The sequence below is a fragment of the Protopterus annectens genome, chromosome 3.part1, assembly GCF_019279795.1.
Source record: "Protopterus annectens isolate FY-2018-M chromosome 3.part1, PAN1.0, whole genome shotgun sequence".
NCBI classification, from domain to species: Eukaryota; Metazoa; Chordata; order Ceratodontiformes; family Protopteridae; genus Protopterus; species Protopterus annectens.
In genome coordinates, this window is record NC_056732.1 from 486,375,877 (window position 1) to 486,401,777 (window position 25,901).

General features: G+C 37.0%; 1 protein-coding gene across 1 annotated transcript in view; it reads right to left on the bottom strand.

The window, feature by feature from the left end:
• COLEC10 (collectin subfamily member 10) overlaps nt 1-25,901 on the bottom strand; it is a 696,880-nt gene that overhangs the window by 124,256 nt on the left and 546,723 nt on the right. The window lies entirely within an intron of this gene.

Consider the following 25,901-nt stretch of genomic DNA (forward strand, 5'->3'; position numbering starts at 1 on the left):
CCAAACATTCCTTAAACTGCCGTAGAAATTCAATTATAAACAAGAGCTAATTGAAGGGTAGGACCATCAGTGCCACTGGGATCTTGATTTTTAGCCTTTAAATTTTTCATGGTCATTCCTGATACACTGGCATTCCCACATTAAAAGAAATTGTGCTAGCTTTCTACTAGTGGCAAATCAGCCCACAAATCTTTCAAATCCTACAACATAATATTGGTAATAGAAAAAACAGCAGCAAATTGAAATGTGTCTAGACATGAATATATGTTTAAGCAACAGTAGCTTTCATGGATCAATGCTACCAGCACTTACATAGGAGCGGTGGCAGTTGGGGGCAACTGTGAGTGGACAGTTCTATTTTCTATCCTCTTTGTGTTCCAGACTAAAAAGTCTCCCAAATCCTAATCATTTCAAGTCCTCTTAAATAAGCAGGCACTCACAATGGAGTTACCTTATCTGTGGCTGCAGCAAGACGGAGAGGACAGTTTTTGTAATAATGAGCATTCATTTTTTTTTTTATTATTTTTTTATTTTGACTTCTATACAGCAGACCATCAACTGCCACTGGTGCTCCTCCTTGATCTTGAATGTAGGGTGACATTCCTGATAGTCCCAGACATAATCCAAAACCCTCCCATTGCTTCACAGAAGACTGAGGAATCCCATCAAGGTCATACATTATTTTTATTGGTATGCCTTTCTGATTTCTCTGCCCCAATGCCTGACACGCAATGATGTAAGGCCTTCAGACTTGAGAAAGGCTGGTGGTTCATGTCTCAGTATTTGTAAGCAAAGGGTCCAAACCCGGTATTACTATCAGGAATCCCATCACTATCTGTATCAGTTTTAGTAATAATCATTATTTCTCTGCCATCAGTTCATATTCACAATCATTCACAACTGATGAGGAGGCCAAGGAACATTTTTACAGCAGCCATGGTGCAATTTTCATTACTGCCTCAAAGGAAGATGGGAGCATTACTGTTACTAACATTACTAGTAGATATGATTGCAGTTTAGCAGATAACACTCTGCATGGAACATATCATTGCCTTTATCGTCATCTTCTTGGCTAGATAGAGATTGAAATATGAATGTAACATACCCAGTAAACAGTCCTCCACAGACTACATTACTAACTAGGCTGCCTGGCTATTACTGTCTGTTCTTGTGAATTGATATATATATCTACCAGGTAGGTGACTGGCAGCTCTGATTGCTTTTCTTAGTTTTAGAAGCTCAGCTGCAACAGACTGACCACTGTTTGAAGTAGACTAGAACTAATACTATGCTGTACTCTAAAGACACATAGGGAAGTGTAGTTGCCATCCATCCTGTTGTGAGCAGGACAGTCATGGTTAAGTAATTTGTATACCACTGCCCGCATTAACTATGAGCAGGAAAATAAATCTTTCATTTTGTGTTATTGTAAAAATAAATGTTAACATTGACAATCCAGGATATTTCCTCCCTCAGAAATTAAAATGGGCAAGATTTGTTTTGATGTCTAAACCAATAGTGCTGTTAGCTGTTCTGATGCTGAATTGTGAAGCAACATAGCAGTTTGCTTCCATTTTTTTCAATCACTGTATAACTGCTTCTCAGACCTTTCACACACTATTAGAATGGGAGACAAAGGCCTAAATTTAGAGGCAATTTTTAAGTATTACTCTAATTCACATAGGAAGTCAATACATTTTTTGCATCAATACACGTTTTCTGAACAATAAGAAGTATGAAACAGTAATGTCTGGACTGGCATTACAAAGTGACTTGTAATCCTCAGCGTGCACTGATTTACCAAAGAATCAAAAGTTTTAAAAGGAGCACAGTGAAAATATGAGACAAAATCATGGTTAGTTAAGAGGTATCATGGTTGCTTTCTTTTCCTGTTATATTAAAAGAAGGATGCTGTCAGTATAACAGCGCTGCTGCAAGGATAGGAATGAGACCATGGATCTCGACATTTAACTTCCCTGACAGTTTTTTTTTTCCGATCACCTCAGGATCATCTGCTGCAAGATTGTATCATCATTCTACAGGGTAGTAAGTTTTCACAGTATCTTGTAATTAGCAAGAGAGAGAGAGAGAGAATGAGAAAGACAGAGAGAGAGAGTAAGACACAGAGGGGGAGACAGAAATATCAAGAGCAAGAGTAAGAGGGAGGGAGAGAGAGAGAGAGAAAGACAGTGTGTGACAGAGAGACAGCTTGAGAGAAAACTGGGAGGGAGTAATTGCAGGAAAGAGAAATAAAGTAAAAGACAGAGAGAGTGGGAGAAAGATAAAGAGAGATATGACAGAGAGTGGGGAGAAAGAAAGATAATATGAGAGAGTGAGAGAGAGTGATAGCAAGAATGAGAGAGAAAGAGAGGAAGTATGAGATAATAGTGAAGAGCGACAGAGAGAGAGAGAGAGAGAGAGCAGAGTGATAGAAAACATGGGAGATTCATAGCAAGGAAAATCAAGAGGGTTTGCATCAACATGCATTTTTCAAAGAATAAGAATTATGCAACTACAGTGTCTGGCATTACTGACTGAATGTAATCTTCAGCGATTTATTTATAAAAAACTAGCAACAGGTTTTGCACCTACATTCATTTTCTAAAGAAAAGTAAGTATCAAAATGTTAATATTCACATTCCTGGCTACTACATGACATCTCTTTCTATTTCTTTTTCTTACATGTTCATATGTTCATAGGTATATACTAGACTAATGATCGGAAATTGAAATTGTAAAAACAGCCAAAATACTTGGCATCACAATTGATGACAAACTATCCTTTGATAATTATATACTCGACTCAATCAGAAAGACCAGTTTTTAAGCTTGGCAAACTCTATAGCCATAAACTCTATTTGGACAAGTCTACCAAGTTGAAACTAGCTAATAGTCTACCTCTACCCTTCCTCCTCTGTGGTTGCCCCATTTTCACTAACCTACACACATCTCTCCTGAACAAACTGCAATCATGTTACTATAAAATAGCTGTGTGTGTGTCTCCAACATGCCAACTCGCACACATCATTGCCTGGTCATTAAATCTATAAACTGGTTTGAGTTCCCTCATTACCTACATTACTCCCAACTTACTCTCATCCACAAACTACTAAATAATCCAAACTACTGCCCATCCCTTCAAACTATAATACAAAGACACACCCTACTCGGCATCTTAGGTCCTCTAACAAACAACTCTTAACCATAACTAAACCCAACAAAAGAGCTGGACAATGTCTCTGTTCCCATGGCATTGCCAAACTTTGGAATGTGCTCCCTCTCTCCATTACTCAACTAGACTCTTTCAAAACATTTAAATTTGCACTACAAGAACACACTCAATAGCCTTGTCTGTTCTTGTAGTCATATGATTAAAACCACCTTAAATATTTTGGCCACTACACTACAAATACTTTTACTAACTTAATATAGTTGCAATTTACACTATCTGTCTTCGTATCCAATCTCTCTTGCTTTCTTTATTTCTGTGGCTGAATAAACAGAATTGATTAAACAGTATTCTTACTTATGAGAATATACAAACAGAATTACTAAAAATCTAACACACTGGGTTTATTTTTCTTGTATTGTATACCTCTAAATATGTATTTGTCTTGCATATCTACTTCAATTTATATTGTGTAAAAACTTTCTTGACTTTCAAAGTTAAGCTGATGTTATTATGTAAAAATTTCTGTGCTTGTATGGAGCTTTTCTCCTTGGGCCTCCTCAGAAAATGGGTCATTGGCCCATTGGACTTTCCCGGTTAACAAATGTCAATAAATAAATAAATAAATAAATGCATTTTTTAAGCATTGTTGTGAAATCCAACCCAACTGTGTCCCTATGTATCATGGGCGTTTAATAGGGAGGTATTTTAGTAAGAAAGTTTCTAGAGGTTATGTGGGGATGGGGTATGTTAGTTTGGACAGTACTGTCTGTCTCTGTCTATCAGAGAGATGGGGGTCAGACCCAGGGTGAATTTCTGATTTCATGCCCCTTGCTCGAGGTTACACTTAAATAAGGTTAGGGATGGATTTTGCTTTACATGGATGGGGAGTCTGTTCCAGAGCATGAGGATCCTCTGAAACACATATCTGTCTTGCCAATATGTCTTGGCTTCAGGATTTGATTTTTTCAGCCTCCATTGTCTTTGCACTTTACTGCTCCCCCATGACTCATGCATTCTCTCAAGTGTTTGACTTCTCATTTTATTGAAAACTCTTAGCATCTTGAATATTAAGCCATAAAACTATGGACATACACCATTACCTGGCAGTTGGCACAGAAGGTTAAGGAGCTATACCAAGCTGTTTTCTGTGGCTCAGTGGTCCAGGGTTTGATTCTCTTAGCATCCATTGCCTAACTGTGTGATTCTGAACAAGGCACTTAACCAGACAGTACTCCTGGGATGAATCTGCAAAAAGGTCCATCGTGACCAGTGTTCTATGCTGGTAATAAAATTAGCACATTTTATTTCTTCCTTGAAATAATTTGTTTCCTTAATCATGATTTTTGTTCAGGCCATCATTGGTACAAAAGGTTGAAAAAAAGCTCTAAAATGCACCACAGAACATTTTGAACCCCATGGCTTCTGAGGGCCTGTCAGCTCCTAAACCACCAGATTAATTTGGTTATTTTTCCATAGTTATTACATGTCATATATTTGATCACACCCCATGCATTCACTTTGGGCAGCTGAATTGGTTGCAATCACATAAGAAAGGTAAATAGAGATTGTGTATGTATTAAACTCTGCAAGGTGTTAAATGTACTCATACCTGTCAACCTGCAGACATTGAAAATAGGAGCAATGACCTTTGAAAATGGACATCTAATTGGCATCAAAACTGAATACCAAATGGCACATAACTCTTCCAACTTCCATTAGGATTGTGGAATACTACTCAGAAACACATTTAAAAAACAGAGAGTGACAAAAATGATGGAAAAATACAAGCACATTATCAAAGAATAAGTGTAAAATCAGTAGGCTTTAATGAATTGTATTGTAAAGTTCTACCTGATAAGGTAATTAATTTTTGCTTCAGAAAAAGACAGTTGTAAAATGTGTACCCTCTTTCTTTAAATTATTGTTGCCACTAGTATGTTGGTCATGTCTTGTTTTCTGTATAATAAAGAACTACAGAAACCACCTGTGATAAGGGGGATTCAGAAAATTATGTGAAGGGGTAAATCAAGACTGGAAATAGGAACATTCCTCAAAAACAGGGACATCCTTAATTAGTCCTGAAAATATGAAAGTTCCTCCAAATAAGTGACATTTCAGAGATCTGAATGCACTTCTACTATTTTAGATAATGCAGGTAGATTAGTAATTGATCTCTAGCTGGTGATGGAGTGAGATGTCACAATTTTATTAAATGAACATACTATAGCTTAGTTCCATAAACTAGGAACAGAGGACCATCTGATACATTACTTGTCTGGTGCAGTTGGGAAGTTAATGGAGAATGCAGAGATCTGAAAGAATTGTGGATGAAGACTATCCATTACAAATGAGCCAAGTTTCAGCCTAAGAAGACTTTGAAAATTCATTGTTTGCTAACTAATGTTAGCCAGAGTAACAGTATACTAGTGTTAGTTTAAGGCTTGAGTAATAGTGCTCTATTACTAGTGTTAGTATGAGTAATAGTGCTGTATTACTAGTGTTAGTATAAGGCTGAGTAATAGTGCTATATTATTACTAGTGCTACTGTAAGGCTGAATATTAGTGCTGTATTTACCAGTGTTAGTATAAGGCTGAGTAGTAGTGCTATGTTACTAGTGTTACTGTTAAGCTTGACTAATAGTGCTGTATGTCTAGTGTTGTATAAGGCTGCGTAATAGTACTATATTGCTAGTGTTACTGTAAGGCTGAGTAATAGTGCTATATTGCTAGCGCTACTGTATGACGTGGAAATAGCGTGGTATTACTGGTGTTAGTGTAAGGCTGGGTAATAATGTTTATATTAGCTAGTCGCAAACAGGTCTTAGATGACAAGTATGAAATTCATTATTACTTATGCATGAATTAGGTTGAAAGCCTTATTTTTTGTGAAGCTGATTTTGAATTCCCTGGCAGTCAATTCAGGTTTAAATTTGGTTGCAGACTTTCCTAAAATAGTTTTTTTGTACACTGCACCAACATCACATGCATATTAAGCCCAAATGGTACACTTATTATGAATGAATAATAACTAATTTAAACAAATGCCACAGAACATAACAACAACTTTTATTGATCTACTCAATGTACATTCATATTTAAAACAGTTAATTAGCCCCCCATTATTCATCCATCCACTCATTCAGTCACTTTCCCTAAGACCTGCTTTTATTCATTTTAGAGTTATTGGAGATCTGGAGTGTATTTCTATCACAAGACACACTCTCTCTCTCACACACACACACACACACACACACACACACACACACACACACACACATGGATACATACCTATTGGCAGTTTTAACAATTCATTTGTGTCATGTGTTTGGGATGATGGATGAAAATAGACCACAAAGGAAAACCTAATGTGGACAAGGAGAGGACATGCAGACTTCACTAAGAAGACACACCAGCCAAGATTTGACCACAACAGCTAAACATGCAGTTCACTGATGACTACTTTACTGTGCTGTACTGTTCCATCTTAAATTCAAATGTAAACAGGCTAAGAAGGCAGTAATACACACCTACATTGTATGAATAGCTGTGAAAGGAATAGGACTATGAATAACTTTACACTTCTGTCCATTGTCACCAACATCTGTAGATTTATAACCATCATTCCAACTTTGAACACCATTGCTTGGTTCTAAAGATGGCCAAATGAGTACCTTACTGCAACAATCTGAACTTCTTTCAGTGCACTGCCCTACAAGCTTTTAAATCAATATTTATTTCTATTCCTCTGAGGAAGGCTCACTCACAAATACTAGCTTCAACCTCCATTTACTATTTATTACTATCTCTGCTCTCCAAACAGCCCACAACAGTGGTCATGTCTTCTCAAATCCCAAATTATGTGAAAGCCTTCTGCTTTTCTAAGAAGCCTTAAGTCTCACAAAGACTTTTGAAAAGCATTTAAAGCTCACTAAATTGAAGAAACCCTGTGTAAACATTTCACTAGTACAGCACCCAGATATTTTTTTTCTACCACATACAAAATAATTTTGACAAGCACCCATACAAAAACAAGGCCTTTATTCATTAGTTGTTTTCTGACTCAATAATCCAGTTAGTGATATTGTATGCATTACCTCTGTTACCTCCAGCCTTCCTTCTCCCATTCTTTCCCTTTGGTCACCATCATAATATTTTAAATACTAATGACTTTGAACATTACTGCAATTATGTATTTTTCATGAATATGTGAACAATGCCAAGAAACTTGTGTTGTATATCAGATATATGGCCAGATCCTAAAAGGATGTGGGAGTGGAATACCATTCTACAATGAGCAATTACGCCACACCGTTGTCTCATGGCTTTGGCCAGTGTATGCTAAATGGAAGTGTCATAGCAAAATTCTTTATTCCAATATGGAAAATGGTGTTGCTTTGGTAGATGACTTTAGCATTTCACCAATGTACAATCCTGAAATAACAGGGTGCCCCACTGAAATCAATCTATTGTTTCAGCAAAGCAGCACTTCACCTGGATAGGCAATACCCAGTGAGAAGTCAGACTGCCTACAGAATCATACTCTACATACAGGTGGAGCTGTAATGTACTGTCTGGGAATCAAGGAGTGAGGTCGAGGACAGCATACCCGTAGTTGAGTGATGTGTGAGCTATCCCCAAACTTTAGGTGGCACAACTCTCACAAAACTTTAAGGTAAAAATAGATATAACTTTCTGGTGGGTAAGTGGCCTGGCATGCCCATTCCCTGCCATGCAGAGAGAGAATGCAGGTATGATGGATACACTGTCATACATGCAGTCTCCCATTTGTTCTACAGATGGAACTACTGTGTGGAACAGCCTCACTAGTATTGTGATGTTATTATCACTGGAATCTACAACAGCCCACAGCTGTCCATAATGGCATGATGACATGCACCATGCTCTTTGAAGGAGGAAGTATCTCAGCATTCATAAAGGACATGTACACTGCTAGACTGGTCGAACAACAAGACTTGCTTGAGCTAATCCATGTCCAACTAACCATAGGTGTGATCCCCTATCATATCCTTGCTAGCTACAGATCCGCTAACATGAGGCTAGAAAACCACAACTCCTACTTAAACCTATTGGCATCTCTTAACATTTAACCATGCTTACGGATGACTTCAACTATCCCTCCATAAAATGGGAGGCTTACATGACCCATAATTCACTTGCTCAGAAGTTTTTGCACTTTGTCAACTCAAACACCTTGGAACAACTAGTTAGCTCCCCAACTAAAAGTACAAATCTTCTAGACCTGGTACTCACAAACATAGGGGGATGCTGCTCCCTCCCATGCATTAACTCCTCCCTAGTAAGATTTGACCACAAAATGATTTACTTTAGTATGAAAACTAACCTAGAACCCCCATCAAACTCCAAACCTGTTTAGAACTTTGCTAAGGCCAGTTACCTCAAACTAAGTGACAGCTTATTAAACTTCCAAACCTCTCCAAAACTGGATGACACTGAGGTCTATTATATGCTGTACACAAAAGCACTTTGCAATCATATTCATACCTACAGAGAGGAGGCAGTACCTGTACAAATCAAATCTATGATTACTGGCAAAAATAAACCAAACCTAGTGGACCCCTAGCATAAATAGGCTATTCAACAAAAGGAAAAAAATCCTCTCCAAAGCCAAGAAGGAACAGACAAAACAATGCAAAAAGACACTCACCAGTCTAAACAAACAAATGTGAGCATTGGTCAAATCAGCAAAAGCAAGCTACATGGCAAAGATAGCCTCCCAGGTGAAAGATAACCATAAGGCTTTTTTTTTAATTATGTTTGTAACATCGAGGGAAATGTTCAGCAGTGTGATGAATTAATCATGAATGGCAACACTTACACGCAGGCTGAAAATTTAGCAAACCTACTAGTTGAAAAGTTCGGTTCAAATTTCTCTCCTCCATCATCACCTACCACACCCAAAGAAATACCTGCAACCATCCCCCTACTGGTCATTATGAGGGAAAAGGTCCTTACTACACTCGTTAAAGCCAAAAATGCAGCTTCCGTGGGTCCCGGCAACATTCTAGAATGCTTCTTAAATAGCTTAAAACAGGCTCTATAAGGGCTACTAGAAACCATCATTTACCACAGCCTCTGGATGGACATTGTCACAGAGGAATTGATGGCAGCAATAGTCATCTCTCTGCACAAGGAGGACCATCAACTGACCTAGGGAACTACGGACCCATAAGCTTGACCAGTCTTATCTGCTAAGCCATGGAGAGAATTATCATGAACCTGATCAATAATAACATAGGAACTCTCCAATCACCGAACCAGACCCAATCTTGTTTTGTCAAAGGGAGGTCTTGCCTGCTCAGTCTGGTGGACTTCTTTGAGTAATTCACCAGAGCCATAGATGAGGGTAAAATGGTATACACTACTTGTCTAGACATGGCCAAAGCTTTCAATACAATCCCCCACTCAGGGATCATAGATTAATTTACTGCATTAGGCATAATCCCCTACATTATCAGGTGAGTAGCAAGCTGGCTCACTGACAGGACATATGTTGTCCAGATATGCAAATCCACTTCCGATAAGAAACCTATTACTACTGGTATCCCACGGGGCTCAGTGCTGGGACTGATCCTGTTTGGTATATACTTGTCTGAAGTGAAGGCAAATGTTAGTGGCCTCTGGCTCACCAAATTCACTGATAAATGTAAGCTGGGAGCAATCATCAAATCCCTGAATGATGTTGACATCCTACAAACAAGCCTAAAAATGACAAATGACTGCTGCCAAAACCAATTGTCTGTGACTAAATGTTAAAAATGTGTAATCATACCCTTTGTTATATCAGATTTCCCTGCAAATTATAATATTGATAGCACATCCCTAAAAGTAGACCCATTGATAAGGGACCTAGGAACACAGATAGATAGTAACCTAAGCTTTGACAACCAGATAGCTACGGTAGTGAGGAAATCCTTCTGTGTGGCTCAACTTATAAGTAAAGGCATAGCATCAAGGTCAAAGGAAGCCATAGTGCCATTGTACTCAGCCCTCATCAGGCCCATAATCAAGTACAATGATCCCCTTCTACATGTACCTAACCAACTGGAGTGGCCCCAGAGGTTTCTCCCTAAAAAATATAAAGCATAAGACACATGTCTTATGTGGACCAAGTAAAGGCCCTATCCCTTTACTCTATCTCATATCATTTATTGAGAGGAGACTTATGCCTGACCTACAAGTCATTCTCTGATTCAGTCCTGATGAAAATGTTACATATTCTTGAGAAAATAATTATGCTAGGTTTATGTGCTCCATGGATCTGAACATTCTTTGTGATGCTAACAGAACTTGTTGGAGAGACAGATTCATATCTTAAAGATTACCTCGTCTAAGGAATAAACTTCCCATATTTGTAAAACAAAGCCTGTCCTTCACTCTCTTCAAAAATAATTTGGATAAATGGATGGGGAACTGTAAATTCACTCCCAGGGTACTACCCATGTCTCTTATGGACAAAGGCAGTATATAAAAATGACTCAGGGCTCCAAAACCCAAAGACTCACAACCCTAATACTACTCCATCCCATATCTGGGGAATTAAGATATAACATTGTCATAACCTGGGTATTATTGGCTAGGCTTGTAAAGGCTCTTGTGCCATTAGCCTAGTAATCAGCTATGAACCTACGATTGCTGCCTAGTTGTTCCTGTAGCCCTTAGCAAACCTTCACCGCTCAGACATTTGTAGTTGCTATCTTAGCAAATAACCACCATTAGTTTGCACAGAGTGGTACTAAACATACCCCTTCCAGCAACTGTTCTTCCTTACTTCTTACTCTTACTAATCATGCAGTCTGTGTATTCCTACATAAATAATTTCAACTGGCTATTTACAGTTTACTCTGTTAATCTGTGCATCCATACATAAATGAACTCATTTAGTCACATCCATTCGTAATAATCCATCCAGTTACTTACATTAACTCACTGAGTTACATCATTCCACAAATTAACTAACTTAGATATGTATAGTTTATTCTGTAATTCTCAACTGACTTTCCAAATCACTTGGACAAAAATGAAAGGTTGGCCTATTTGCTTCCCCTTCTGTTACCAGTCTCATATCAATCAGTATCCTCAGGCAGTATAGAAAATGCCTTATGCTCACAGATAATCATTTCATTTTCAACACAAATAATTCTATCTGCAAGAGATGCAAATATTTAACAAACATTGAGGTGTCCCTGTAACCAATAAGCATGGTCTTTGAGAGTAGACACCTCCACCACAATCCAAATATAATCACTCTAAAATGTTTTACACTGAGGCTATACTAACTGTCTATCAAAGCCTCACAAAATTATGAAGACTAGATATTAGAAATAATCCATCACATCATCTTCTGCATGTACACCTACAGCAGTGAGTTGCCAAGAGTCAAATCACTCCAAATATATTACTCCAAACCACTGTACTATTAAAATATCCTAGTGATATGAGACTATAGTTAGGCACTCAACTTCCAAGGCTGGGCAAATATAGAGTTATTATGAGTTGTCTTTTTGTTGCCAAGATCTATGTTATCACCGGGGCCCTAAATACCCATTCACCTGCCAAATATGAAAAAGACATGGCTCTGGGCCATGTGTAAGTGAATGAATTGGAATGAAAACTGCTGAGGGGCATGCTGAGAGACATGCAAAACTCTCCAGTCATGTAACAAAATGCAGGCAATGGTCCTGGCTGACATCCTCCCTCCCTTCCTTCTCCAAGAAAGATCCCTAGTTGCAAAGGAAACATAATTTGCTTCAACAATTAGTGAAATAGTTGATAGTTGGTGTCATTTATGGGAGTTCTTGTTTGTGTCAACATGGGATAAAATGCTCCAACTTACTGTCCTCATAATGATGTTTTTTGGCAGAATACAGCTAATGGACATTCCAATGTAATAAACATCATCCCCAAAAACTAGATCATATTAAGGTGTCTCTTCTAAATGCTAAAAGTCTCAGCAACAAATTGCCTGATCATGAGGCTCCCTTACATTTGAAATGCAAACCTGATTGTGTAATTACTGAGATTTGGTTTAAATGTAAAGAGAACAATTGCTCCACACTTAGATTCTGTACCTACCATGGTGTCAGACCTGACGGCAACTGTTGGGATGTCTCCATATTTTATAAGGACCATATATGCTTCAGGCACATTCCCAAATTCCCACAAAATGAACTTCTAGAGCTCTAGATCACCTTACATAGGACAAACTATCAACTTGTAGACTATTACAGGACAGCCCTGATGGTCATGTAAAATTTCTAAATGTAGTCAATGAACTCCCTATTAACAATAATTACATTATATTATGGATTTTAGCCACCCCTCAATAAAATGGTGCACATATATCACCAATGTAGGATATGCCCAGAAGTTTTTATATTGAATAAACCAAGGCTTACTGAAGCAGATAGCTAACAAACCAACTAGAGGGTATAATATTTTTGATCTTGTCCTTACAAATATAACCATATCATCACTACTCCACTACTATCTCATTCCCTGGTTAAGTCATTCTATAAACTTGTGACATTCACTTTAAACTCCATAAAGCCCTTTTAGCAAATATCTCTGATTTCAAGGACTTCCGGTATACTAACTTCATCCAATTCTGTGATGAGGTTTCAAAATTCATCCATGGCAGCATCAAATCTGAAGTTGACACATCATTGTGAAGAAGATCTATTCTCACTTAAATAAATGCCTAGAGCTATCTGTCCCAAATAAGAGCAAAAATATAATAGGAAATTCAAAAACAAACCTGTTTGGTGGTCTACCAATGTAAATAAACTATCAAAAAGTAAAAAAAAAAATCATTAAATTCTACAGAAAATTCAAACCCCGTAATCAAATACAACAACAAAATATTACTAAAAACTTGAAAAATACTATTAGGTCTAATAAAACAAATCATGACCTTAGGTTAACATCTGATGCTAAAATCAATTATATATCCTTCCTTAGATGTATTATGAAACTAAGAAACACCTATAGCAATTAGATGCCAAGGGTTTCTCTGAACTCATTCAAAATGATGCCTCCTATTCTGACCAGGGTCAGATCCAGCACAAGGTGACCTAGGCAGCTGCCTAGGGCCTGGTGCTGGTTGGGGATCCATGAAAAATGAGTTAAAACATTTCCCACTCCTACAGCATTAATAAAACAATAACGTCTTGCTTCCAGTTCATCACTCAGCTCCAGTCTTTTTTATTTGTTGGAGCTGACATGCATGCAGACCAGGAAAATGGCTTATGATTTAAACTCCACATGAACAGGAGATGTATGGGAAAACTGAATTACTATGGGGAACAATGTGATGGCAGGTAATAATTTCTTTCAGAATCAAACCAAACCTTTTTTGTGCCATTGTATTTTGCAGAAACTGAATTACTATCACTACAGGGAACTACAAGCCAAACAGGAGGAGGAGATACACTTAAGTAGGTGATTGTAAATAGGATAAGAGATGTGTGTGTGTGTGTGTGTGTGTGTGTGTGTGTGTGTGTGTGTGTGTGTGTGTGTGTGTGTGTGTGTGTGTGTGTGTGTGTGAACTGCTCAAGTTATGGAGCGCTGTCTAGTTAAACAACTTGTCTAGAGTCACACAGTATCAAGCCCTGTTCTTTAGCTATAGAGGAAAGAGCCCCAATCACCACACAAACTGTCAGATCTCATTAACTATTTTTTCTTTGTGGTGTTTTATTTCTTTTGGTAAATCCCTAATGATTATAGTCAGTCAATGTCAGGATTACTGTTTCACAGTTTTTGAGGCTCAAAAAACACACAATTTGAAAATCTGTTGTTCTGTTAACTTTTTAAGTGAGGTAGAGCAGTTTGTCCTTTTCTGTCTCCAGTTTTATACAACATCTCTGATTTTGCCTCATATTTATGCCCTGTCCTTCAGCAAGTCACTTTATAGTAAATATGAGCATCATTGTATGAGCCATGTTCCTTGGATCTGATCCTTGGTTTCCTTCACGTTGACGATGTGTTTCTCATTTAGCTACGAATAAACTAGACAGTATGAAATCTATGAGTTTAATGTTAGTATTTTAACTGCAAATACATTTTTAAATTAGTTTATTTTTTACAGGCACACAGGTTTAAAATGCACTGGGTCTGGGCTACAACAGTTTGTTTAGCACTTAGTGCAGATGAGTCAGGCTATGAACAGTTAAAGAGCTGCTTCCTGTAGTCCATGGTTTGATTCTGTATGCCAGTGTTTATGGCAAATGGGGAGAGATAGTGACAAGTAATGGGATATTGGTTTGACTAATGGCTGATTCATTGCCCTGCATTGAGGCCCTATTTGTTGATGACCTGGCTGTGTTGCCTTTGTAGGTGTATACTACAACAATACAGCATTATTAGTCACTCAAGTAGGGCTATACTTAGTGATGTCACATGGGAGATCTATTCTGGATGACAGAGAAGTCATAGGGAGGTCAACAATGAGATGTAGGTGTCCTGCAAGAATGTAAGCCCCCCTCCCCCAAAAAGCAGCATGCTATATGCAGTGATATTTCTGATATTTTTTATGACTTGTGGGTTGTGGAACAAAAGCTGCAAGAACATTTATATTGCCTGTAATTGTTTTGCTTTATTCATTGTACTAAAGAATGAAATTATTCATTAATAGGCTTGGGTTTTGTAGTATAGTGTAATCATGTTGCATTTTTGTAGTCTAAACATGTTGCATTTTCATAATCCATTTTTGCAGTAGCTTCTTTACAAGCTCTAGCAACTGCAAAGGAGTTGATATTTATCATTTCATGTTGTCTTCATTATCTGGAATGATAATTAGAATGATCTGATTTTTAGTATTCAGTATGTAGTCATTGCTGCATATTACTGATCAGATTGTAAAGGATTTTTGCATTTAATTAAAAAAAAGTGTTACCCTGGCAGTTAGCTGAGAGGATAGTATACTGGAATACTTTACTTGGGCCATTTTCTGCCCCAGTCAGATATGTGACATGTACACTGTTGATAAAGTGGCCATAATTGTTGAGTACAAATATTGATGGATTATAATGACAGCAGCTTGAGTATTTTTTATGGGTGAAATAAGCTGAAATGGGTACTTTTGTCATTATAGGTTCATATATTCTGTTTCACTGTTTGCTGGAAAAATGCAAATATAAGACACTCTAACATGTGCTGCTGTGTTAGAAAAGAAATGTAATTTAAAACAATCAGGAAAGTGAATCAAGAAGCTCATGCATCTATGCATGGTCTTAAAATTGTATTCAGGGCACTCATGGTTTGAAAACAGCTCAGGGCCCAAGGTGCATTTAATCTGCCATGGTACACCTAATCTGCCATAGTATACCTAATCTGCCACTGGCCAGATGCATTTTCAATGAATGCGAGTTTCAAGGGAAGAGAAGTTTACTGTTGCTCACAATGAGTCTGTTTTCCATGTAAGACTGTTTTGTTTAGCAAATGACCATCAGTTTCTGTGCTATAAAATCTGAAATAAATGAAATCCAAATTTCTGTAGACATCAAAAACATAAAGAAGAAAATGGTATGCACACTGACAAGTTTGAACAGTGTTTATGGTAACTGGAGAGAGACAGCCACGTAATGTGATACTAGAAGAGTTGCAGGAGGCAGGGGACTGCTCCATTACTCTGCCTAGGACCCCATTTAACCAAGATCTGGTACTGATTTTGATCTAGTAGATATTACCAATATTGTAGCAGGGAAATCCAGTGATAACTTCCACCCTGAGACTTTTTTTCAAAGTTTACAGATCCTTGAATGATTTCTATCCCTTATTATCACAAAGAAACATAGACTGACATTGTTATCTAAAATTAAAAAGACTTATTCCAGAATGCCTAACAATATACCTAGATGTTTATTAAATTTTAATGTGCATACCCTTACAGACATTCCTTAAACTGTCTAATATAAGTTCAGCTGCAGGCTATGTCCCTAAAGTTTGAAACACCACAGTGGTAATACATCTACATAAGGGTGGCACTATCACTGACACCAGAAATTACAGACCCATCAGTCTGACAATCCTCATCTGTAAAGCCGTGATATATGCTATACTGACTTCATGATCTATGCTATCAAAAATTGTATTAGTCTTGACCAATAGCAGTTTGTTTTTGTGAAGGGAAGACCTTGCCTAATGAATCTGGTTAACTTATTTGAGAGAGAGTTGCATACGCTGACAACAGTGGTCACACTTTCACATAGTGTATCTTAATTTGGCCAAGGCATTCAACACTACACCCCAAGCAGGCATTATAAATAAGATAAATATTGTACAAATGTATCCTAATGTGGTGAAATCAATAGCAAATTGGCTAAAAGATAGAACCCACACAGTCTGAGTGGCAGTCACCGCAACGGAAAGTATGATGATAACTAGTGGGGACTCCCTTGGCACAGTGTTGGGATCCTCCTTATTGGCATTTACTTTTCTGATCTCCAAACTTGGAAACAGTCATCTGTGATGAACCAAGTTGTAGATGACTGAAAATGGGGAGTTATTGTCAAGTCCCCCTCTGATACCCAATCTTCTCATCAATATCTCACATCTGATGTACTGAAAATGGGCTTAAATTAAATGTAAACAAAAAGTAATATCATTGCATTTGATTGACAACCCCTTCCCTCAGCATACAATCTAGAAAATATCCTACTATAAAATGACCTTGAAACATGGTTTGGTAATTCCCTTTCTTTAGATCTTCTACATAGCCCAGCTAATTACCAAGGAAATTTTATCCAGATTTAAAAAGGTCATTGTCCCATTATATACAGAATAGATCAGGCCAGTTATTAAGTACAACACTTCCTTTGAGTTGTACCTCACTAGGCATATCAAATAACCAGAAAGACCCCAGGGATTCCTGACTAAGAAGATCACTAGCTTAAAAACCCTAAGCTACCATAAAAGACCGGAATCATTGTTCCTTTATTCAATAGCTTATAGCTTCCTGATAGATCTATGGTGTGCAATTAGGGAGTCAGTGGTCCTGGATCTCTTGTATCTGTACAAATCAAACAGTCCCATAAATATCAGAACAAGGAATCTAAATCTTCACCAGCAGAGAAATAGAACAAGGTGGAGAGACAGGTTCATTACATAGCAACTCTCTCCTCTGGAATAGATTCCCGCAACAAATTCAGCAGTGTGATATATTACTTTCATTCAAATGGCAAGTAGATATGGAGCCAGATCATAGTCAAATGGGGTCCTAAGCAAGAAAATGGACTGCCCCCTCTCACCCAGCCACAGCAATAACCCATTATGTCTGTTACAAGGTACAGCCATGGGGGCACATTTTACCCCCACTTATGCCAACTTGTTTGTGGCCTCATTTGAAAGGAGATATATTTATCAACATGAATTTTTCAAAAAAATATGTAGTTAAATACTATAGATACATTGACAATCTCATCTTTGTATGTCAGGATGATATGGAAAAAGTGCAGGATTTTGTAAAAGATTTGCACTATAATGGGTATAATTTATCCTTTGATGGCTTACAGGTTGGCAAAGAGGTATACTTTCTGGATGTACGTTTAGTAGGTACAGAAACTAATGAAATATTGACTTCTGTATTCAGAAAGTTTCATGATGGTGGGCAATTTTTACATGGTTCCAGCTGTCATGCCCTGCATCTAATTAATTCCCTACCATATGGGGAACTTCTACGACTTCATAGAATTTGTAATAATAATAAAGAAGATTTATTTAAAGCACAGCTTTCTATGTTCCTGAACAGAGGGTACCTATTGTTTAATGTTCTTGAGACTTTGGATAAAATCCATGAATATTATTATTCTACCAATCTTCTTCTGGCTTCTTCCCGGTTAGGGGTCGCCACAGCGGATCACCATGTCCACACATTGAATGCCAGTGGAGTTTTACGGTGTCGAGTTGCCAGCCCGGCGCCCAATCTTCCACAGAAGGCACACTCACACGCACACCTAGGGCCAATTTAGAGTATCCAATCCACCTGCAGCATGTCTTTGGGATGTGGGAGGAAACCGGAGCACCCAGAGGAAACCCACGCGACCACAGGGAGGACATGCAGACTCCGCACAGAAGGCACCCCAGCCGAGGATCGAACCGGAGAACCTCTTGCTGTGAGGAGGCAATGCTAACCACTGCACCACAATATTATTATTCTACCAATAATAATTATAATTATGTGAGTAATATTTATGGTAGTAGGAATACATCTGTACAAGATAATATATATATATATATATATATATATATATATATATATATATATATATATATATATACATATAGTAATGACATATAATGTTCTTAGTGAACAGATACAAAACAGGTTAGATATTATTGGAAGTTTTTGATAAGGGAAGAAAAACTAAGAAAGTTATCTAGCCACCATCCATTTTTTTCATTTAAGAAAGGGACCAGTTTGTCAGACAAACTGGTTAAATCTTATAATATAGCTCCTGCAGAAAGTTTCACATTAAATCCATTGTTAAAGGGAACTTTTCCATGTGGAAGATGCAGTATTTGTGAACTGATTGTTCAAGCTTTTGATAAAACTGGAAATAATGTTACTGAAGGAATTATATATGCTTTACGCTGTCCATGTAGGTTGGTATATATAGGTGAGACTAAGAGAATGTTCAAGTGTCGCCTGTAAGAACACGTCAGAGACATTAAAAAAATGTAAACTTCAAAGTGCTGTTGCTGTTCATTTTAAAGACTGTCACAACAGTGACTATAAATTATTACAGGCTACTGTTTTGGAAAAAAATATTTGTGAAATTAGGTGATGAGGGAAAGTTAATAGATCAACTGTTATTTAAAGAATCTTTATTTATTTTAAAATATAACACAATGGTTCCTCAGGGTCTTAACTGTGAAATTAATTGGAAATGTTTTATTTAATTATATAATTGTATGCGATTGATTTTTATAATTGAATTTTTAGCTTTGCTTGGTGGGTATTTAAGGGGAATATTTGGATAATGCTTTTTATACTTCTTGAAGACTGCTCGGTCGAGGCGCTAAAGTTTGGAATAAAAGTGGATTCTGTTTGCAGTTCCGTGTCATTTTGGATATTTTTGCTGCTCTTTTGTGTGGTTTTGTAATAACCCATTATGTGTCTGTCTCTCCTCACTTACCATAAAATGCTATTAAAGCTTGTTAGTGTGCATACCATTGCTTTTGTTTTCTTTTACTTCTACAGCGATCACAACAGATTTGGATTTAATTCAAAACTGCTATTTCAAAATTTAGAGTAACAACACTTGACATACATTGATTAAACAAAACAAACTAGCCTCACACTGAAACATACCTACCATGTGCAACAGTAAACGACTCTGCCCTCACAACCCACATTTATTGAAAATGCATCTGGTAGTCAATTAAACTACAAGCTGTACTGGGACTCAGAGTAAAACGGCTTGTAGTGAAGCTCTAATTAGCATTTATGTAAAGGGCATAGAAATTCAAAGGGCAAATGTGCAATGCATTTGCTAACAACTTGGGATAGCCCAATGGATGCAAGTGTCCCTTTTCAAGGGCAGCCCAAAAGCACCATCTGATGAAGTGACTTGGTCAGAGTTACATAGAAGACAAATGAAGAATTGGAGAATTAAACCCTGCACTACTAAAGCAGCGCATAGTCTTATTCATCCAGACAGACTGTTGTAGATTAACACAGGGCATTTCACACCCATGTGCCTGTAAAAAACAAGGTTAATTAAAATTGTATTCAAAGTTAAAATATTAATATTGAAATTGTAGACTTCATGCTATCCAGTTTATTCACAACCAGATAATGAACACCATGTCAGCAATTAAATAAACAAGGAAACCAAGGACCATACCAAAAGAACATGGCTGTTGTGATGATGTGCCTGTTTACTACAATCAGTTCCTTACAATACACCACAACTACTGTGGGTTGCAGGGACCACATATTTATGCACCCCCTCTCTCTGACACACACACACACACACACACACACACACACACACACACACACACACACACACACACACACACACACACACACACACACACACACACCTATCAATTCTAGATATTTGCATGACTGTCCACCTCATAAGTCTTTCTAAGAACAACCTAAAAAATACATTCTGAAATAATGGACCAGAAAATGAATCTCAGCTTGCTGCTGTCAAAACCATATAGTGGAACCTATTGCAAACTCCATCTGCCCTCTTGACTTTTAGCTATAATTAGAGACAAAGACACAAAACAGATTTTAAGTTTCTTCTTTTATATACTTAGCCAGTTTGTAAAATGAAAACTTTGCATTTGTAATGATTTTCTAAAGGATACAAAGTCTGAAGCAGTCTCTGGAGAAACAGTAATTCCATCTTATCCATTCAGGGGTCTCCTGTAATGAGCCTCAGTGCGAGGCAAACAATTAACACCATTGTTTCAAGCCCTTCTTTCTTCTGTGAACAGCTATCCTATCCCTCTGTTTTGGTAGCTTTCAAGGATTTAATGTTAGTGAGTGCATTTTTTTACCTCTGGGTAACAACCCACCCAGGAACAAATGGTGAAGTTAATTGTAGATTCAGAGCAAGTAATTACACATTCAACGTAGTTGTCTTTTCTGGACAGAGAAGCTCACAAAGTCTTTTACTCTACTTCCTACATCTAAAGATAAAACATAGTTACAATTTATTTAAAAAATAAGCAGAAGTCTTGCACACCTTTTTGTGCAAATATACATAGGACACATTCTACAACCCTACTGTTTCAATCTTGAATAAAAACAATTATACATAGCTCACTTTCCACAGCTCTGCTACCTCATCCATGAATAAAACTATTATATACGTTATAATTTTCATATGTGGCTCAAAGATTTCTTATACTGTAGACTAGCAATAAAAAAAAAAAAACTGACCAATTTGTACACAAGCATCACATGGACAACACAGAGCAACTTGTGGTAACAAAATATGACACATCAGCATCTATGCAAAAAAAAAAGGTGTATGCACTGAAACAGCTTAAAATGCCAATGATTCAGGTTTCCCTTGATGAAGGGAGCATTTTTTAAAATTGTTTGGCAGGCATCATGACCTGTTTAAAATATTCATGATGTTTGTCATGATTGCTAAAGCATTTCTCCTTGTCTTGCTCTGCAGACATAGTGTGAACGCATATTTATTTCAAGTTAGTTGTAAAGTCCATTTGTACCATACCAGAGGTATCATGAGTACTAACTCATGCATAATCTTGTGTAACTAATTTTGGGACAATTAATATTCCAACAAACACACTGAAGTCCACTTTATTTCTCAAGTTTAATGTTTCAAAATGTTATCTGCCACTCCCCCAGTAAGAATAAGTACCATTTTTCTTGCTATAAACAGGAAATTTACCCAACTAGAAATTATTACCATAATATAATAATTATACCACCTGATCAGGTGTTTGAAATACATTTCCTTTCCCTGAAATCAAAATCATGACTCCAGGAATGGATTATCAAGCATAATTTTACATGTATTTCACAATGATTTTGTAACTACATAGCGAGAAAACATTTCCTTCTAGCAGATATGTTCTTCAGTACAGCACAATATGTTAAGATAAAAGACAAAGAGTGCGCTGTCAGCCACTGAATCTTTTGTGAATTCTTTATACATGTGTTACCTGGTGTTCCTACATTCATATGCAGTGCCTAAGTATATGCTTTACATTTTATTACAGTTTACTTAGAAAATAAGAGCTTTTCAAGGTTTGAAGGAGTTACTGTACATACTTGTAACTTCTGGCGTGTACACAATTCTCTCATTCTGACTTGTTGTTCACCAAGTATTTCAAAAGCAAAAGCCATTTCTGTTGCATGCTCACACAGATCCACATGGACTATTTTCTAATTTTATTCCATTTGCATTTTACCTGTTACCCATGACAGATGCTGAATCACATAGCAGTAATGAATTTAAAGTGTGAATAACTGAGCTATAAAGCTATTATTTATGCAGCTTCTAACATATTTTAGTGAAAAAATCCTAATGTAACGATATTTCTTTTGTGATCTTTAATATGTCATTATCAGTATGCATCCATTTCTTGGAAAAGTTGTCTTGTCCTGCATTTTTGTTTCTAATAGTCATTAAGTGCTCAAATAATAAAATGCACAAATATGTTCCAGTTTTAAACACTTTTATAAGGAGCGCAGTCTGCTAAGGAAGATTATCATTGTTTATATTAAAAAGTGATTTGCTCGTCTTTTGAAAAATCTTGTGCCTTACTTTATAAGGTGACAAAGTATAAAAAAACTAGAGTTTTCACTGTGTGATATGTAAAACCTTCTGTAATAGATGGGGTGCGATATATGCAAATGACCTGTTAAGGACATCAAATGTTTTAGCTGAATGACTTCAAAATATCCATAACTTTGTATTCCTTTTTCTTAAATCTTTGTAGATTCATCCAATAAACTGAAACTCACTAACAATCATCTTCCATATAACATAAGGTTTCTTATACCCAGCTGATGCCCATAACCATTAAGGTGTCTGCAAAATACCCCAATTAACATCCACACAAAAGAGTATACAGGTTACACAGACAAGCCAGTTACTAGAAAACAAGAAAAACCTAGCCAAGCTAGAGTTTTTGCTGTGTGATAGCTTAACAACTCCTTTATTAGAGGCCCATGGGATATATGCAAATGACCCATTAAGAAGTATCTTGTAGTTTTTTACTAATTGGTTTGCCTGTGTGACCTTGTCACATAAATTTTGGTTAGATTAAAATTGAAGGGCAAAATAAATCAAAACTGTAGGTGGTGCAAGTTTGTATTAATTAAATCAGCTCAAAGTCTAACTTTTTAGTTCTATTGTTTCAGGCTATATTGTTACATACTCTATGTTAGTCTAGTCAGAGGGCTGGTTATCATGTTATGGGCACATTGTATCTAAAGAACTAAAGTGCCTCTCATTCCCAAAGCACTAACCCATCAGGATGATCACACAGATCAGGAACAGTGGCACCTGTCAATATCAAGACACCAAATTCTCTTATCTGCACAGAAGGATTTCTGTGCCACAATAAGGATGTAATCCATTATGTTATTTGGAGTAAATTATCTCCTGTGGTACACATGATCGTAACCCACTTAATAAACATCTAAAAGAAGAAAACAAAAACACTCAGAGGCACTATACTGCTTTACTAAATTAAAACAACTGTAACCCGGATCCGTGATGTTTAGTACTTTTCTTTAACTGAAAGTTGGTGCTTCTGGGAAATCCAAAGCTGCACTAAAACAAGCACTCTGAATGAAAGAGGCGAACATTATGTTGATATGTATCTAAGCAAGACAATCTGAGCATCTTTGATCCAGAACAGATAGCTGAAGCTTTAGCTACTTACTTCAATAAGTTTCTGTACACTGCCCACTCAGATTCATTCAAGAATAATATGTCCGGATTTACATTGTTCAGAAATCATGTCACAATATGCCTTTAGGGTAGTTGCCACATATAAATATATAGTGTCACAAGGCAGTTCCAATCCTGGTCCAGGTGAACAATGACAGATATTCTTAAGCATTTTCAACATCTTTCTTTATACTTATTCTCTTGGCATGTATAGTAAATATCTCACTTATATCCTGCTAGTTCCCAGTTTCATTTAAATTAGATGCAGTAATTAAGCTAAATAAAAAAGCCAGAAGAACATAGTTGATGCATAACTTCATATTACATTATTAGCTGCAGTAACAATTCACACTTTCACATTGTTAGTTCCATTATCTAAAATATTCATGAAGGCTATGGCCTTTCATTAAATGAACATCTGGAACATTCTGTCCTCTTGTTCGCATTACAAAATGCTTTTTGTAAGAAACACATCAGGACAGCCACATTGTTGTCTTCTATTTATCTAATTTTCAAAGCCACTTTTGGATGCCAGATTACTGACATTATCTGTAGTTCATGCAGATTTCATTAAAACCTTTGATAGTGTGTTACATTACTGATTCCCTTATCAGTTAGGCACACAGTTTAACTTCTATCCTGTCAGAATGTTTTTAATTTTCCTACGCAGCAAGTCATTAGGATGCATGTAGGCATTTTTTATATTGCACTAGGAGTGTTTTTTCTCTGTCTTCCAGAGTAATAAATGTTGCCTTATGTAGCCATCATGTCCAACTGTTGCTCAGGTGACTTCCTGATATCACTAAAATCTTATTTTTAATGATCTGTCTAAAGTGGTACACTGATTCAGCAGCCCAAACAGTCAAGGAATACCTCTTAACTGTCTAAAATTGCACAGAATATCCAGATTTTTGCCTCATATTTTTGGTCTGATACTCATAAAAAATGTTTTTTTTTTCTAGCAAAACCTTGAGGACTGAAGCCACTATGTAATGATAGACATTTGAGTTTCAGGCTTTATATATTTTAGAAAACGCATGCTAATTTAAAAGCTGTTTTTGTAGAAACTATTTTAAGTTTATAACAGCAATGTTTAAAATCTGTCCTTTATTTTGGGCTGTTGTCCCCATGTTATTTTTGGCTTTGTCCAGATTTCTTGTGGTAAGAGGTATGAGTCATGGTAAACTGTAACAAAAATAAAACAATGTTATTTGGGATGCAGAAGAAACTTCTTTTACTTCTGTCATTGAAACATTAATGCACCCACAATGCCGTGGTGGTGCAGCGGTAGTGTTGTTGCCTCACAGCAAGAGGTTCTCCCGTTTGATTCCCAGCTGGAGTGCGAGGAGTGCCTTCTGTGTGGAGTCTGCATGTACTCCCCGTGGTTGGGTGGTGTTCAAAAGACAATGCGTAAATGGGCGTGCCTTCGTTGAAGGTTGGAAGTCGAGCTGACACCTCGGCATTCATGAAATTCTACTGCCAATCATTAGCAGACCGGAGTTCCGCTGTGGCGACCCCTAACTGGGAAAAGCTGAAAGACAAACAAACATTGTGGATATCTTTTTGGCTTAGTTTGACCATTCACTGACATTTACTTGATGTATAGACAAATGATAGTGAATAAAAGTAAAGTTATACTCAAAACACTACAATATTATATAATAGATGAATAATATAAAAACTCTGAAATTGTAGTATATAAAACTCCTCTTATACCCCCTGGGTACTGAAGAATAGTGTGTGTGTGTTGTACCTTTAAGAAGCTTCAGTGCCATTTTGAGATTGCAGCCAGAGAGTGAGCATATATAAGTGTAAAAGCTAGTTTGTTTCTAAGTTTACCTAAGTTAAAGTTATTAAACCTCAATCCTGATGTGTTTGTACATAATAAAGCTGCTTGAACAGAACCCACAAAAGCTCCTCTAGTTTATCCTGAATGGACGAGTGACATGGTGTCAGAACCAGGATTCCAGAAACTGCTTTTCAGAGCGACGAGGTGCAGAGTTAACAGTGAAGGTAAACTAAGAGAACTGAGCACAAAAAAGGGCCAGAAATAAACCAAAGGTAATGAAAGCTTGCACGAATGATTTATTTTATAATAAAGATAAAAAGGATCATTGCAAGGGCACACACCACATTATTAAACAAGCGAGTGGCACAAAAGGTTTATTAATTATTGTTAAAATTAAGATACTTGATAAAATGTTTATCAGAAAAACACATGAGAGGTTCAAAATTACCTCGGAATTGCAAAGCAGGCATGCTTATTGTAAAACAAGAACAAGAAAAGTATAATGGAC